General features: G+C 39.8%; 1 non-coding gene across 1 annotated transcript; it reads right to left on the reverse strand.

Moving 5' to 3' along the window:
- Positions 1–16203: 16203 nt before the first annotated feature.
- Positions 16204–16307, reverse strand: LOC123953657. The gene has a single exon (XR_006820920.1). It is a non-coding gene; the product is annotated as a U6 spliceosomal RNA (small nuclear RNA).
- Positions 16308–16588: the final 281 nt, after the last annotated feature.

The raw sequence follows: 16588 nt of genomic DNA on the forward strand, positions 1-16588 counted from the left end.
AAAGAATGTACCAATTCACATGCCCACTCATTGCATTGATAATGCTTATTTTATTGTACCTTTGCTAGTACTAGGTATTATTAAAAGTTTTAAAATATATACAAAGGAGAGATATAATGGCATTTCTTTGATTAAAGCTTCATTTTTTTTTAATTAAAAAAGGGATCAAACATTTAAAACTGTTTGTTTGCTGTGGAGATAATAATACTTGATATCCTCACCACTGTAGGTCTGGCAGAATTTTGACTTGATCTTTTTTAGGCTAAATTTTACTTATGGCATTTGTTTCTTTTAAAAACACATACAGTAAAATTTACTTTCTTTGTTATTGTGTACATTTTTCTGATTTTGATAAATATGCAGAGTGTGTAACTACTAACACAATCAAAGTATAAGGTTTTCTCCCCCAAATTCCCATATACTGCCTCTTGTAGTCAAACCTTCTACCAACTGTTAGCCCCTGGCAACTACTGATTTATTCTATGCCCATATTTTTGCCTTTTCCAGGATGATAAAAAAGTGTCTTTCATATAGCAAAAAAAAATTTTTTTTTAAAGATTTTATTTATTTATGACAGAGAGAGATAGTGAGAGAGAGAACACAAGCACGCGGGAGCTGGAGAGGGAGAAGCAGGTTCCCCACTGAGCAGGGAGTCCAACATGGCGATCTATCCCAGGACGCAGGGATCATGACCCGAGCCAAAGGCAGACACCTAATGACTGAGCCACCCAGGTGCCCCTAGAGCAAAGATTTTTAAATTTTAAGTCCAATTTAACAGTATTTTTCTTTTTTTGAAGTTTTAGTATAAATTTAAAAAAAAATTTTTATTTGCTTTTTTTATGTAAAGTTAGCCAACATATAGTACATTAGTTTTTGATGTGATGTTCAACAATTCATTAGTTGCATATAACATAACAATATTTTTCTTTTACATATATTGTGCTTTGTTGTCCTACCAAGAACTTTGCCCAACCTGAGGTCACAAATATTTTTTCCTCTGTCTTCTTCTAAGAGCTTTCTAGTTTTACATTTATGTCTTTAACCCATTTTTTTTAGATTTTGTGCAAGGTGTGAGATGTTGGTCAAGATTCTTTTTTTTTTAATATTGATATTCAGTTCTGGCACCATTTGTTAAAAAATCTACCCTTTTTCTATTTAAATGCCCTTGCACTGTCAAAAATCAGTGACCATATGTGTTTTTTCCTGACCTCTCTGTTCTGTTTCATTGATATATATATATCTATCCTACCTATTATAGTGAGTTCCAATACTTTTACCTCCTCCAGAATGACATATAAGTGGGATCATACAGTGTATAAAATTTGTGTCTAGCTTCTTTTTCTTAGAGTAATGAATGCCTTTGAAATTCATTCAAGTTGTTGTGTACTTCAGTCTGTCATTCATTTTTATTGTTCAGTAGCATTGCATTATATTAACATACTAGAGATTGATTAACCATTCACTTGCTGTTCTTTTTTGAAGTTGGTTTGGCTATTATAGTTTAAGAATCAACTTGTAAATATCTTTAAAACTTGCCTTCTTATTGAGACAGTGTTGGGATTTCTAGGGTCTAGAGATCAGTCTGGGGAGAACTGACATTAACTATATTGAATCTTCTAATCTATGAATATGGCATATATTTCTATTGATTTAACTCTTCTTTTTTTTAAGATTTTGTTTATTTGACAGAGAGAGACACAGAAAGAGGAGGAATACAAGCGGGGAGGGAGTGATAGAGGGAGAAGCAGGCTGCCCACACAGCAGGGAGCCCGATGTGGGGCTCAATCCCGGGACCTTGGGATCATGACTTGAGCTGAAAGCAGATGCTTAACGACTGAGCCACCCAGGTGCCCCTCTATGGATTTAACTCTTAAAATTTTTTCCATCAGTGTTTTATAGTTTCCAGCTTATATTTAAGTCTTTCTTTGGACTTATCAATGGTATTGTTTTGAAAATTTCAGTTTTAATTGTTCTTTGGTAGTATAAAGAAATATAATTAATTCTTTGCATATTGACCTGTTTCTGATTTTGCCCTCTTGGAAAACACTTGCCATTGTAAAGAAGTCAACTTTATTCTGGTTGAGAGAGACCCTGGAGAATGAGAGGCCATGTGACAAGGAACTGAAGTGTCCCAGCAGCAGTTAGCATCCACTGCCAGATTTGTGAGTGAGGCCATCTTCGATGTTCTAGCCTCAGCCAAGCTCCTAGCTGAATATAGCCACATCAGTTAACCAGATGACACTACACAGAGCTGAAGAATTGCTCATCTGAGCTCAGCCATCCCACAGTATTGTGAGAAATAATGTATCTTTGTTGTTTTAAACCATCAAGTTTTGGGAGAGGTTTGTCATAGCAGTGGACAAATGATACCAGCTTACAATAGTTCACTTAGCTAGTCCTGGACATCATAGCCTGGCCATGAGTGCTAGGCTTTTATATTTCTTATTGGGTCTCCTTGTTGCCAGGGTTAAGCCTTGTATCCCCAGGGATAGCAGCTGGCTGCCAAGTCACAGCTCTCCCTCTTGCCCACTTACTTCACAGTGGTGTAGTCCAGATGGCCTGCATCTCTGCTTGAACTTGCATTTGGCCACTGAGAGACCTCTGCTAGCTTTGAGCTGTGCTGACCCTGGCTGCCGACTGTTTGCTCACTTGGCTGACAGCTGCCTATCTGCTTGGTTCCTTGGGTCCTCACAACAATGTCCTCTCTCTGGCCTGATCAAAAGCTCTAGGACATTCATTTGCAATACCTCCTTCCTACCTCCTGATACGAGATTCTTTCTCTGCAGGAACTGTTTCATGCTACTACAAGTAGATCAGTATTTGTCAGACCTGAAACCCCAGCTGTAGTTCTAAGAATTGGCAGCTTCTTAAACCTGACCTAGAACCTACAGAGTGGCTGGATTTTATTAGTTGCTCTGTGAAAAGATTTGGAACCGTGGGGATACCTTAATTAGTTAAAAAAAAAAAGTAAGTCACAGCAAATACTTCCTGGCTTTCCCTTATCACCTGTACAATTTGGGACAAGTTCCTAAGCTTCTATAAACCACATTTTCTTTACTTGCAAAATAGGGATAATAATTCTTGACAAGATGATATATATGCGTCATTGAGCAACGTGCCTGGCACATAGCAGTTGCTTAATAGTAATAGTTACTATAATTAACTTTGAAAGTCAAAGATAAAAGAGCCCTTGGAAATTATTTAATGTAAAGACCACATTTTTCAGCAGGAGAAAGAGACCAAGTGACTTGCCCAAGGTCACCCCAGCTCAGTAGTTGAATAAGGACTAGGATACTGGTTTCTCAACCTCTGATCTCATTCCTTTCCCATTGTACCAGAATTCGTTAGCTTAGGATGCCCTGAAGATAAAAAGGGGAAGGAAGAATCTATAAAGTATCTATTTTATTGGTGCTTCTGTATGTATCATGTCATTTTATCCTCATGATATTTCTATAAATTATTATCTTCACTTTATAGATAAGACACTGGGGCTCAGAGAAATTAAAATCTTGCCTAAAGGTCTAAGGCAGTCGAAGGAGGGCTCCAACCCAGGCCCGTCTGACTCCAAAGCCAGCCCTTGCTTGTCCACCATCTCGTACTCTTCCTGGGTTAGGGTGGGGATCCTGAGAACCACAGGGAAGAAGTGTTTCCGCAGGGCTTGGCAACAACTGGGCTGCATTTCTTCTCAGTTCTCAGATTCAGTAGCTGGTTTGCACGCAAGAGCCTTTTATCCTTCCTTCCACACAATCCTTTGAACTGAAACCAAGTGGCCACAGCTTAAGGTAATTCTGCAGAACTGGCGGCAAGAGGCCCGGCTGGGGCTTGGGCCGTTCACCCCAAACGTGATGTGCACAGAGAGTGGGGCTGACATTGTTTAGCTCTCTGCTCAGCAGCGCCCAGCCAAGCCTCCCAGTCTAAATTGAGCCCTTAATCGTTTTCCTGGCATTTGCTCAGACAGGATTTTATTTTCTAGTAATAAAAGCTCCTACATTGTAGGAAAAAAAAAATCTGTTTTCTAGCTTTTGTGAATTCACCACCTGTCCTTTCTCCCCCCTTGTTTTTTTGTGCTTGGGGCAGAGCCAGGTTGTTTTCTGCTTGCTGTCAAGTTTCGGGGAGCTCTGCATGGGCAGAGAAATGTACTCACATTAACTATGCCCCTACTTCTTACTGGCAGCCTCCCATCTTGTGGACTGAGAGGTTTAATCCTACAGGTTTGACTTTTGGGTCTGTGGGTGGCACAAGGAAGAGGGTCCCAGGGAAGGAGAAATGAAGTGAGTCACCAAGGGCTTCCCACCTAAGAAGGTCTTGATGGCTCACCTCTTTCCTTAAAGAGTTTTCCATGCCTTCCCAGTGCCTGCAGAATCTAGTGCATACTTTCAAAGCCACCTGCTTCCTCAGCCTCCTTTCTTTTTGTTGGTGAAAAAGAAAATACAAATACTTAAAAAAGTAAAACTGGGGTGCCTGGATGGCTCAGTGGGTTAAGCCTCTGCCTTCGGCTCAGGTCATGATCCCAGGCTCCTCAGCGGAGAGCCTGCTTCTCCCTCTCTCTCTGCCTGCCTTAACACTGAGCCCCAATTCACTGCCTACTTGTGATCTCTCTGTATCAAATAAATAAATAAATAATCTTAAAAAAAAAAAAAAGTAAAAATGAAACTCATCAGAATCTTCACCACCATGACATATTGGTATGTATCTTTGCAGACCTATGTATACATATGTAATGTATATATAAAATATATAAATATATATATTTAAAATATGTAGATAATTTCTTTGAATCATTATTCATTTATTTATTTATTTAATTTTTTTTTTTTTTTTTTTTTTTTACAAATTGGCCTTTGAATAAGTTCAGCTATGCAACAAAAAAGACAAGACTCATTATCATCTGAATTCTGACCTGCATATATGGTGACAAGTGTTTTATAGAGCGAACCCAGGACAAAACCTAGCAGTAAAATAACCACCAAAAGATATGTATACATATTTTAAAAAATTTTAAGGCCTTTGCCATTTCAATTTTCCATTCTAGCTTTGTCTTTGACAACTCCCACAAGGTACACTAACCATTATCTACAGAGTTCCCCTTCTGTAAATGTATCATGCACTTTCACATTTCTGCAACTTTGTACCTGCTCTTCTCTCTGCTGGAAATGCTCTTGACACACTTCCTGGCACATGGAACACTCTAACAAAGTGAGTTACACCTTTTCACTTCCTTTCCTGCCTGGTAAGCTCCTATTTACTATTTAAAACTCTGCTGAAATAGCTCCACCTCTGTGAAACCCCACTCTTTCCCCAAACCCACACTTGTCCACTCACCAATTAGCCACTCACTATCCATTTTGGGATACACGGGTTTGCCACCTCCCACCCCAACCTGTCTTAACACTGAGCTCTTCCCAGGATTGGCAACCAGTATGGGCTGGGGAGACAGGCATCAGCTCTGGCAGAAGCAGCAAGTTTAGGCATGAAGTTGAGCCGAGGCATATTGCAGAGGGCCAGGCACTCCTGGACTGGTCAGCGCAGCCTGTGCGCTGACGTTTGGTCGGAGATCCCAAATTGCTAAGGAGACCCCTGTTGTTTGCTGGGCTCCTTCTTCTCGGCAAGAGCCAACCCTCAGCCTCAGAGACCATTATAGTGCCGGAGAGCTCTCTTGGCAGACCTTTGATGAATTGTTTACTCTGTCCTTGTTGAGTGAATACAGGCTTCTGTGTGGTGTGTCCAATGCTGGGCATGTCCAAGGAGCCTCTCAAGATGCTTGGGCTAGAATTTTAGACTTAATGGCAGTGAGCTGCAGGGGAAGGGGAAAAACCCAGTGTCCCCACCCTTGACCAGATCTCCTGCCATATCTTTGTGGGGAGTACATTTTGTTCTCTCTCATTCACCTTTGCCCCCAGCTCCCCGTACTGTGTTTCCACCCCCCACACCACCACTTAAAAGGGAAATTTTATGGTTTCTTACTGGTGTGTAGTTGTTGCCCATCTCCGCTTCTCTGCCAGCTTGCCATCCAGCTCCTGTGTTGTAATCTTGTACAACCTTCCATTTGGCCTTCCCTCCTCTTCCAGACTTGGAAACACTGAGATGAGAATCAGGAGAAATGGTTTACTGATGCTGCAACTGATTTGAGCAGTGTTTGTTGAAAGCATGAGTTAGGTGCTTCACAATGCCGTGGCTCACTTTGGGGTGGTCTTCATCAAGAGAAGGGGCTTCTAGCCTTGCTGGGTAACACACTTCCATTCTCAGGCCTCCTGAGAATGAAAAATGAAACAGAAGAGGTGATGGAAACAACATCTAATGGTACCTGAACTTGCATGTTGTCTCCAGGTCTTACCAACCTGGGAGGATCACTATTGGGGTCATATTAGGGGTTATGGCCTATATTTGGCTGACCCTTGCCCCTGAGATTCTGTGCCCTAGTAAGCATTTCACAACCACTCATAAATATTCCTTTCATTCTTCCTCTCATGCCCGTATTGGTATTATCTCTGGATCACCTGGAAGCTTGTGGGTGAGGTACAGTGGGTGTCTTATGTGCTCATGTCGGCACCAAGAACGCTTTCTCCTCCTGTGGAAACTGTTCAGGTGACTAAGCAGCATCAAATGCTCTAGAGTTTCCCCTGCGCTGGGAAGAGCACTCTCCCCTCCATTGCTCCCCACCTACACCCCCTTACCCCCCACTCCTGCCCCATTTTGCATCTTAATTTATCATTAGGCCCTAAAGTGGTAATGTCCCCTTAGGAAAACAGCTCCCCTAGCTTCTGCATGGAGCCCCTCCTTCTGCTGAGTTCTGACTTCCGGGTGTGGCACTGGGCTTGCTGCAGCTTCCTACCCATCTTTGTCTCTTTTCTGGCATGTGAGCAAAACCACTTCCTCATCCTCACGTGGAGTGACTCCCAGATGCCCCAGATGCCAGTTCTTCAAATACATCAGGTATGGCTGAAACCAGTTAGGCTCAAGTTGGGACCCCATTAAAATGATAAATGTTTTTCCAGTTCTTTCCAGTTTACAGAACCTTTTTACAGAATATTCTTTTTTTTTTTTAATATTTTATTTATTTGACAGAGAGAGAGGTCACAAGTAGGCAGAGAGGCAGGCAGAGAAAGGGAGAAATAGGCTCCTCACTGAGCAGAGAGCCCGATGCGGGGCTCGATCCCAGGACCCCGAGATCATGACCTGAGCCGAAGGCAGAGGCTTAAACCACTGAGCCACCCAGGCGCCCCCAGAATATTCTTCACTTAATCTGTGAAATAGTCCTTTGAAGTACTTTTGTCTAGAGGCTCACTTTATGGGGAGTATAACATGTTGAGGCTACTTATCTTGTATGTGTCAGAGCTGGGAACTTTCAGTACTCTTTTTTGGAATACTAGGCCCCCTCTGTAATAGGATCACAATGCCCAAGACTCAGATAGTTGAGGGGGATGTGGATAAGGTCGAAATGGCTGTCTTCACACCTGGAGTTGGATGCAACTGGCAACACTCAGCCAGTTGATTGAAATCTCTGTTAGAGCAATAGCTAGAATTGTGCAGTCCAGGCAGAAATGGCTAGACTGGCTTCCCAAGAAGCTTATGAGGCTTTTCTGTTCTTTTGGCTGGTCTTGATTTTTTTCATCTGTGCTCAACAGCACTTGGCTAGGACATATCACATAGTTATTTTTGTGGGTCTTTTATCATGCTTGTTCTGCTGTAGGTTAATTGAGGGCAGATACCATGTCTGTGGGATCTTTTCATGCTCCATAGCAAGAGTTTTGAATATAATAGATACTCAGTAAATGTTGGAGGAATGAATATTTCTTCACATTTCCCACTTAGGTTTCCAAGTGGGTAATTCAACTGTAGACGTATCTTTCGGGCATGGTGCATGATCAGGCAGAATAACATAAGCCTATTGGTCTCCTTCCTCATTTCTGTGTCTTTATGTTGCCCAGCTACTCCCTTTTGAGCCCTCTGATGTATTTCACTTCCAGTTGCCCTCCTTTCCTGATCCCACCTACCATTTCTGAGACTAAACCAATTCAGGAAGTAGACCAACCACCTCAGTGCCATTGGTGGACTTGAAGGTCAGTCATTACCCCAAACTTGGGCTTTGATGGTCTAGTGACATGTTCCCCAAGTGACATCTGTCCTCTTCCTGTCCATTGTTGGCTTGAGCCTCAGATTGGGCTTATTTCTGATCTCTAGTTCTCCTGCTCAAAGGCACTGTCTCCTGTTAGGACTGGACATTGGCCCTGAACTCAGCCTGAGACTGAGCCCTGACATCTGATGTAGCACTTGCCAACTGTTTTCCCAGGGACAGAAACCTAGATCTATATACCAGTCTATTACTGCCCATGGATGATTTGTCTACAAATAACTCCCCACCTGTCTGTCTGCCTGACGGGGGTGAGGGGGACGGAGGTGGGGGGGGGGGGAGACAGGATGCTCGGATTCTTCTCCATTCTGCTCCACTCATTTGTTTGGACCAGTTGTTTCAGTCATGCTTGGGCTTGCTGTGTCCTCTGGCCATTGTGTCTCACCCATCTGGCTGCCAGTCTGGTATTTGCCTTTGCAGCTGGGCCTATTCCTTCTGCTAAAGATCTGTCTGTATATATGCAGGGCCAGGATTTTGTTTTGTCCTCTCTGCCTGTTTGGCATGGCTGTGAGATGGCCATAGTGCCTTGTGCATACCAAAGCTAAAATCCATTTGATTTCATCTTACTGTGCTGTTTAGGAGGTTTGTCATGGAAGAAAGATTGAAACTAATTGGGTAAACTAAAGATTAATGATTAGGATGATTTTTATTGATCTGGCCTGTTTCTATTATTATCAATTTTTTGCCCACATTCAGATTCCAAACATTGCCTCCTAGGAAACTAATATACTTGATCTAACTCAAGTCAGATGTATCTTAGTCATGAGGGTCCAGTTTTTTTTTTTTTGGAAGGCGTCACTTCACTGGACTAGATTTCCTGCACAGTCTGGAAAAATACACCTTGCTAATCACCATTTGTGGACCCTTGTAACATAATTGTTGCAGAATATTTAGTCATAGCTTTCTTAAAATAGCAGTAAGTTGGGATAACATCTTTTTTTTTTAAATTTTTATTTATTTATTTGACACAGAGAGAGATCACAAGTAGGCAGAGAGGCAGGTAGAGAGAGAGGAGGAAGCAGGCTCCCAGCTGAGCAGAGAGCCCAGTGTGGGGTTTGGTCCCAGGACCCTGAGATCATGACCTGAGCTGAAGGAGAGTCTTTAACCCACTAAGCCACCCAGGCGCCCCATGTAGTAACATCTTTTTAAAGAGTGATTTGCTTCAGATAAATTAATGTTCCATCTAGAAAAACAGATGGGTTGCAGAATGAAGAGAAGTATGGAAGAACCATGTTATGGTTTGACAATAGATCAGCGTCAGGACTTCATTCCTGAGGGAGAAAGAAAGCCATTGGGTTTGACAGATACTTCCATAATTAAATATTATTGCTTTGTAAGGAGACTGAGTGACAGGATAGCTCAGAACTTCCTAAATCCACCTCAATTCTATGAGATATCTCCACTTGGTTTTCTAGTGGACATTTCAAATCTCACCTGTTCCAAACTGAACTTCCTGATTATCATTCCTGTCCATCATTCCCCTCCCTCTTCCCATCTCTCTTTCAAACCTACTTCACTCTAAGCCATCTTATTTAAGTGTGTGATGGCTTTCTCTTTGAGTTGTTCAAGTCCCAAACCTTGAACTCATCCTTGACTCTTCTCTTTCTTTCACATATCATATGTAACCTATTGGAAATTCTGGGAGCCTCACTTTAATAATTTGAGAAGCTGACCATTTCCTACCATCTCCATTGTTACTTCCCCAGTCTTAGCTATCATGGTCTTTCACTTGGTGTACAGGTAGGGCCTCTTAACAGGTCTCTGGTTCTACCATCTTTCCTCCTGCCAGTTTATTCTCAACATAGTTTTAAGTTGCAACCATGGCTCCTCAAGTCTGTTATAGTTCCCCAGTTTACCCAGAGTAAAAGCCAAAGTATTCATCATAGCCTGGAAGATCTTCAGGCCCTCAATTAGCTCTCTGATCCCATCTCCTATCACTTTCTCCTTTGTTAACTTTACTCTGGCCATGCAACCCTTACTGTTTCTTGGACTTGTCAGTCATGTTTCTGCCTTAAGGCCTTGGCACTGGTTGTTCTTTCTGGAATGTTCTTCCCCCAGAAATCTGATATTAGCTATATCAACTTCCTCTCATTCTTTGAATCTTTACTTAAATGTTACCTTCTCAATGAGGCCTATAGGATCATCTTTTTAAATACTGCCCCCGCCCTGCTATCTTTTCTAATCTTTCTTACCGATTCTGCTTCTTTCCTTGTAGTACGTATCACCTTTTTACATACTATAATAACTTACTTATTATTTCTACTGTTTATTGGAAAACTTTTAGCACAGAGTCTTGCCCAGAATATATTGGCAACAAAGGTTAATTCTTGTTTTTGTTTGTTTGTTCGTTTGTTTTATCAAAGATGATGACTTAAAACATTTTTTTAGTTTAGGCTTGCTTTATAAAATGTAGAACTTTCTTAAGCACCATCTTTTTTTTTTGATTGTTGAGGTGAGAGTCACATAACAGGAAATAAAACATTTTAAAGTGAACAAATCAATGGCATTTAGTACATTCACAATGTTGTACAGCATTTATTTTGGGACATACCTTTATGTATTGTGTAGCAGCTTCCAAAATATATTTGAATCAGCAGTACCTTTAAACTTGGTCTCCCAGCGATTTCTTTTGTGCCACAAATTTAAAGATAAAAAAATGAAACCACTCTGACAACATAGATTGTCTGAACTCTTGACTATTTTACAGGAGGGAAATCTCAAACCAGGCAGCTTAGATATAGAGTTAAAAAAAAATAAATCCCTCTGTTTATAGGCCTTAAAAAAACACAAACTTTTGTGAAGTTCAATGGTTTTGTTAATTGTTTCAAGATTTGGGGTGTTTTAAAGTGTATTGTAAAAGCCCTCCATGATGACAAAACAAAACTCATTAACTAGTTCTTCCCTGTTGAGATTTTACTTAAAAATATAAAATGTGAAAGTTTCTGGTAGGGCATTCTCAAAATTGCAGATTTAAACTTATTACCACTAGAAAAGGAAAAAAAAATAGAGATAATATTGATGCATCCCTGCTTTGTTGAGCTAGGTCTGGGAACCGTACATCTCCCTCCCTTTATTCTCTCCTTGTCCCTTTAGGGTACTATAAGGTTAATTCAAGAAAATTCATAGAAAGATACACAAGAAATGGTTAAATTTTTGCCTCTGCAGAAGGACTCTGGGGCTAGTAGAAGGAAGAATTATAATTACGTAATATACCGTTGTGTACTGTTTGAATTTTTACCTAAGGCATGTATTATAGTTTCAGTAAACAAACAAACAAATACAACAACAACAAACTAAACTTTTGTTTAATTCTCTGAGTACCACATAGTTCTGAGCATTTATTACTCAGAACTCTTTGAAGTGATAGAAGTCCATATAAATGGGCCTTCACAGATAAGGGAGGTGGTTTACTGAGTCACAGAGCAGGAATGGGGTAGTTTCTAGAACTACAGGAAAAACTGCAAGAATTAGGGTCTCAGGGGTAGAATTAAAGCCTCCGTGCTACCAGGGAATTCTTTCTCCTGCTCTCATTATCATTTCTACTTGCATTTTCTCCTCTTTGCTCATTGCTGCCAGATCTCTCCTGGTTTTCCATATGGACGTGGTTGCTGGTAAGTCCTAGCTTAGGAACCCCAGAGGGGGGAAAATACCTTTCTTCCAGAGTTTCTATTTCAGTCTTGATGAAGTATTCTAATGGGTTTTGTTTGTGTCACATGCTTCACCTTAAACCACTGCAGTTGCCAGAGGAGTTGGTCAGACCTGGATAATTAGCCCAGTGCACGGCCAGGGTAGAGGAATCTCATAAGAGAAGGAACATGTGAAAGTGTTTTGGAGGAAAAAAATAAATTACCAGTCCACTACAATCTACTTCTTGACTGCCCAGTCTAATACGTTCTTCCTGTAATTAGTATTCTAAGAATGTTCCAGGCCAACACAACATAGCCATCATACAGATCCCTAAAATATATTCACCCTCTCCTAATTTAGCTCCATGTCCAAATCCCTGGGAGATCTTCCTTCTTCTCAGGAGGGTTTGGATGAGACTTTTCTTGGTTCAGCTATGCATGTCTAATTGAGGAATAAAATATCCTCAGTGAAAAGCTCCAATTTAGAAAGGATTAAAAGGGGAACACAATCTGTGGTGGTGATCTTTCTATGATAAATATTACCTCTTACTGAGCAAGAATAGCCAAGATTCACCTATCTGGCAAAGGAATGGGTTTCTTAGACACACATTATGGCAGCTTCAGGTTGTCCCAAATAAAAGGATACCAATGTGAAGTCCTTACGCAGGGCTAGAGGTCAAGCTTTCTCAGTCCCTCTGGTACTTCTCAGATATCCCTATTCCAATATCTGGAACTCCAGTCTTTTTAAATAAAAGCATTTATGTTGTCTATTTTAAGACACTGTAAGTAGAAATGGTTTTACAGTAATGTTACATATATTTATTCATTTAATGTTTAACTTATATTAAAATGGAGATCCAGACTTTTCTGTCTTTACTGTTTTGAATTAGAAGGAATCACTCAGCTCATTTTTGAGTAGTGGACATATTCCTCAAAATAGAATATATGTGTTTATCTATCTCACATATATCATATATATCTCCTTAATATATCTATAAATCTGTATCTGTCCCTTTCTAAGAAATAAAAATTTAGGCAATTGTATTTCTAAGACTGTTGTTTCAAACATGCTTTCATGCTATTGAGGAAGGGGTGGGTGCTACTGGTTTCTTACCCTTCTCACCCAGCTTTGATTTTTTTTCATTGACCATATAAGTTCTTTCCAATAATACTCAGTACAGTCATTAAGGACTTTAGTGAGGAGGTGGGGAAAAGAGGGACTAAGGCTTCAGGTATGAAAAGATGAAAGGGATGTGGTGAGAAAGTAAGAAGGGTCATTGACCCACAGTCAAAAAAAATGGTTTAAGAAAAATCTGGACTAGTGAATTCAGAAAATTTGTGTGCTGGGCCTTGTCTTTGTGCCCTGGAGTCATCTTGGATCAGAAACTTTTCCAGCGGACTGTGCAATATCTATAGGACTGAAAGCCTTGCATTACCTATTCCCAGGACTTCTGAAGATCAAGCGTTCAACCTTTATGAAACCTTGATCATTTCCCGTCAGATATCTTCCAAAGCTTTCCTTCCAGGAGAAGCAGTGTCTAGTTTGCCAGCTTATACTGTAATTCTGTGTCTGCCACTGGCTACCCATCATCATCACTGGCTACCCTACTAAAATTATTAAATTAAAGGGGACCCCTAGGCCCTCAGGGAAATGATGAGGAGTTTCCACACAGAGGCCCCAAGTCGTAATAACAATAAATGGATTTTTTCCCAGTCTGTTTCAAGTCAGGCAACATGGAACTGAGTTTTTTCTTTCCTCTTTCTATTGATACTTTGCCTAGGGTTGCAAAGAGACTCAAGGTAAAAGTTTAACCAGCTGATTCTCCACTGTATATCTCAGACTGTTAACTCCTCATCTAGAGTGGAGAATGAAGATGGGAAGGTTGGAGACCATCCTAGTTGTCTACAATAATCATTCTTTTCTTTTTCTTCAGATTTTAAGTAATCTCTATGCCCAGTGTGGGCATAGAGATTACTTAAACTCAAACTCATAACCCTGAGCTCAAGAGTCACCATGCTCTACCAACTGCACTAGCCAGGCACCCCTACAATATTCATTCTTAATTTCCTTGGTGTTTGTTTTTTTGCAACTCTCTTTTCTGGGTCCAAATAATTCTCAGAGAAGAGGAACACTCAAATTAGCTCAAGTAAATGGTATGTTTATTATATGGTTCTAACACTTCTTGTCCTGGACAGTGAGGTCCAGGTGTAATAGGTATTTGTGGAGAAGAAATGACCTTAGAGGGTAAGCAAAAGGGAAATAAAGACTAAGGAAATAAGGCTGCTCTTTTCCTGGGATCATTTGGTCTTCTCTGCTTCTGTCTGCTGTGGTTTCCCCTGTAGAGCATGCACTTCTTACTCATGGTGTCTTTGATCCTATAGCTTCAGCTTGGTTCATTGTCTCACAGTGGGGGAGAAGTAGTTACCCAGAAGGAAACTGGAGGGCTACGAGGAAGAGAGAGTGAATTCTGGGCAGACAAAAATGAAAAATTTACACGATAATGACCAATTTGTTCAAGTGAATTCAAGTTGGCTGAATGGTAGGCCACCAAAACCCTAGTACCTACCCCCATCCTCAGAACTGGAAGATACTCAATAAATGATTGCTGAGTGGGTAAATGAATGAGTGACTGGAGCTGAAGGCAGGATCCATGTCAGATTAATTTGATTGATCTTTGTAAAACACCTAATATACTTCTTTTTGTACATGGTAGGTATTCCAAAAGTATTAATAGAATAATCTCACTTCCCTTGTTCTGAGTCTTGTACTTTTTAAAATGGCAGAATCATTGTATGGTCTCCAAACCACAGTAGAGTATATGAGATAGTTCACTGTGTATGAAAAAAAAAATTATTACCTCTCTATGTGTTTATCTAAATAATAAGAAAAATTAACTATTACTAACATATAATAAACAGCTTGACATTGGTGCCTTCACACAGGTCAAATGTGAAGTGTAGTTCATAGAGTGCTCTGAGGGAAGAGTGAGGTTTCCATAACATGGAAGTTTTGACCGTTATTTTCTTGTGGGTATTGGCTTTCAGCACACTGTGATTATATTGCAGTTCATATGGGTTGAGGTGGATTCAGAAAGTAGTATGTTATATAGTTTAAATAAAATACCCCTTACAAAATGAATAAAATTCTTCAAAATGTATCTGTAAAGAAATTACAAATTGAAGGTAATACCTAGTAAGGAAACAATGAAAAAAATGGCTGAACAAACAGGTCTACTCCTGTTATGAGTTCTTTTTGACCCATGTTGAGATAAAGAAACAAGGATGATATAGTCAGATCTGATAAGTAGTAATCTAAAAAATTAGAAATTTTCATGGAGCCTCTTGTAACTACGGATTAAAATAATACCATTAACAGTAGACAATGTAGACAACAGTAGACAATTTGACCCGAAGGGTACTTGAGTTTGAGTTTTATCTGTGCAGCCGTCATGATTATTGTGACATTTGGAAATGAAGCATTCAGAGCATTAAAGGCAGAGCTCTACAGCTTTTTTTACAGTGATGTTTTAGTCAGGCACAACTCAAGTTCATTTACCATAATTTCACTAACTTTATGGTTTTGCTTGAGGACAGAAGTTAAAAAGCTGCATACTATTAGGGAAACGATCTTCTGCCATAGGAAAAATTGGCCGAAATAAAAAGCAAAAATGTGTTCCTTTGTCAGCAGATGTCCTTGGGAGATGCCTAGAAAACAATGATGAAGATTTGAAAAAATTAGGATAGATTTGACAGTGTGGGAAGTTTCTGACATGGTTGGATGAAAGTACAGATGTTTCTAACTTGTCTCAGTTTATGATATTTGCTACATTCTGTTTCAATAATGAAATACATGAAAAACTATTCTCTCTGTCTTTCCACTGATATAGAGATATCCTGGGAGAAATACATTAATTATAAATATATTAATGACTTCTTTAATGAAAGAAGTGTTAAGGCTAGAGGGACAGAACCACAAGAGAAATATAATCACTGCATCATTCATAGACAGCTATTGCAGGAAGGAATTCAAAGCTATGTGCTTAAAATTCCAGGAATTTATGTGGTGAATCTTATGAACCAGAACTTGTACTAGCAAAAATTTTATGATGATCCTGGGTTGGCAACTTTTTTCTGTAAAGAGGAAAATAGTAAATGTTTTAGGCTTTGCAGGGCATATGGTCTCTGTCACAACATTTCAAATCTACTCCTGTATGATGAAAGCAGTCATAGACAATATTTAAATGAATGAGTGTGACTGTGTTGCAGTAAAAATTTATAAAAACAGTGGTGGGCTGGATCTGATCTGAGGGCTGTAGTTTGCTTACCCCTGCTTTATAATGAGCAAGGAATAGCCATGAACCTAAGAGGTTCACCATGTATCTTGTATCAAAGCCCTTAAGAAGGTTGCTAAAGTTAAAGACAGATCTCCTATTTATTTATTTATTTTAAAATACGGAATGCTTCATGAATTTGTGTGTCATCCTTGGTCAGGGCCATCCTATTCTTCTCTGTATCGTTCCAATTTTAGTGTATGTGTTGCCGAAGCAAGCATAGATCTCCAATTTATTGACATTTTATATGATAACAGGTGGTGGCCAATAGTGTGCAATATACCAGATAAATTAAAAGAAAAATAAGGACAAATTAAATAGCTTATTTCTTCAAGGTGAAAGTGATATTTAATAATGGAAAAAAAAAACCCTACTTTTTAAAAGAAACCCAGAGGACATTTTTGAAAATGGCTTTTGGGGAATGTTTTTTATTATTATATTGTTTAGTTGTAGGAATTATATACATTTGTCACCCACATATTTAATAAACTTGGAAACAG

The sequence above is a fragment of the Meles meles genome, chromosome 11 (assembly GCF_922984935.1).
Source record: "Meles meles chromosome 11, mMelMel3.1 paternal haplotype, whole genome shotgun sequence".
Taxonomy (NCBI): domain Eukaryota; kingdom Metazoa; phylum Chordata; class Mammalia; order Carnivora; family Mustelidae; genus Meles; species Meles meles.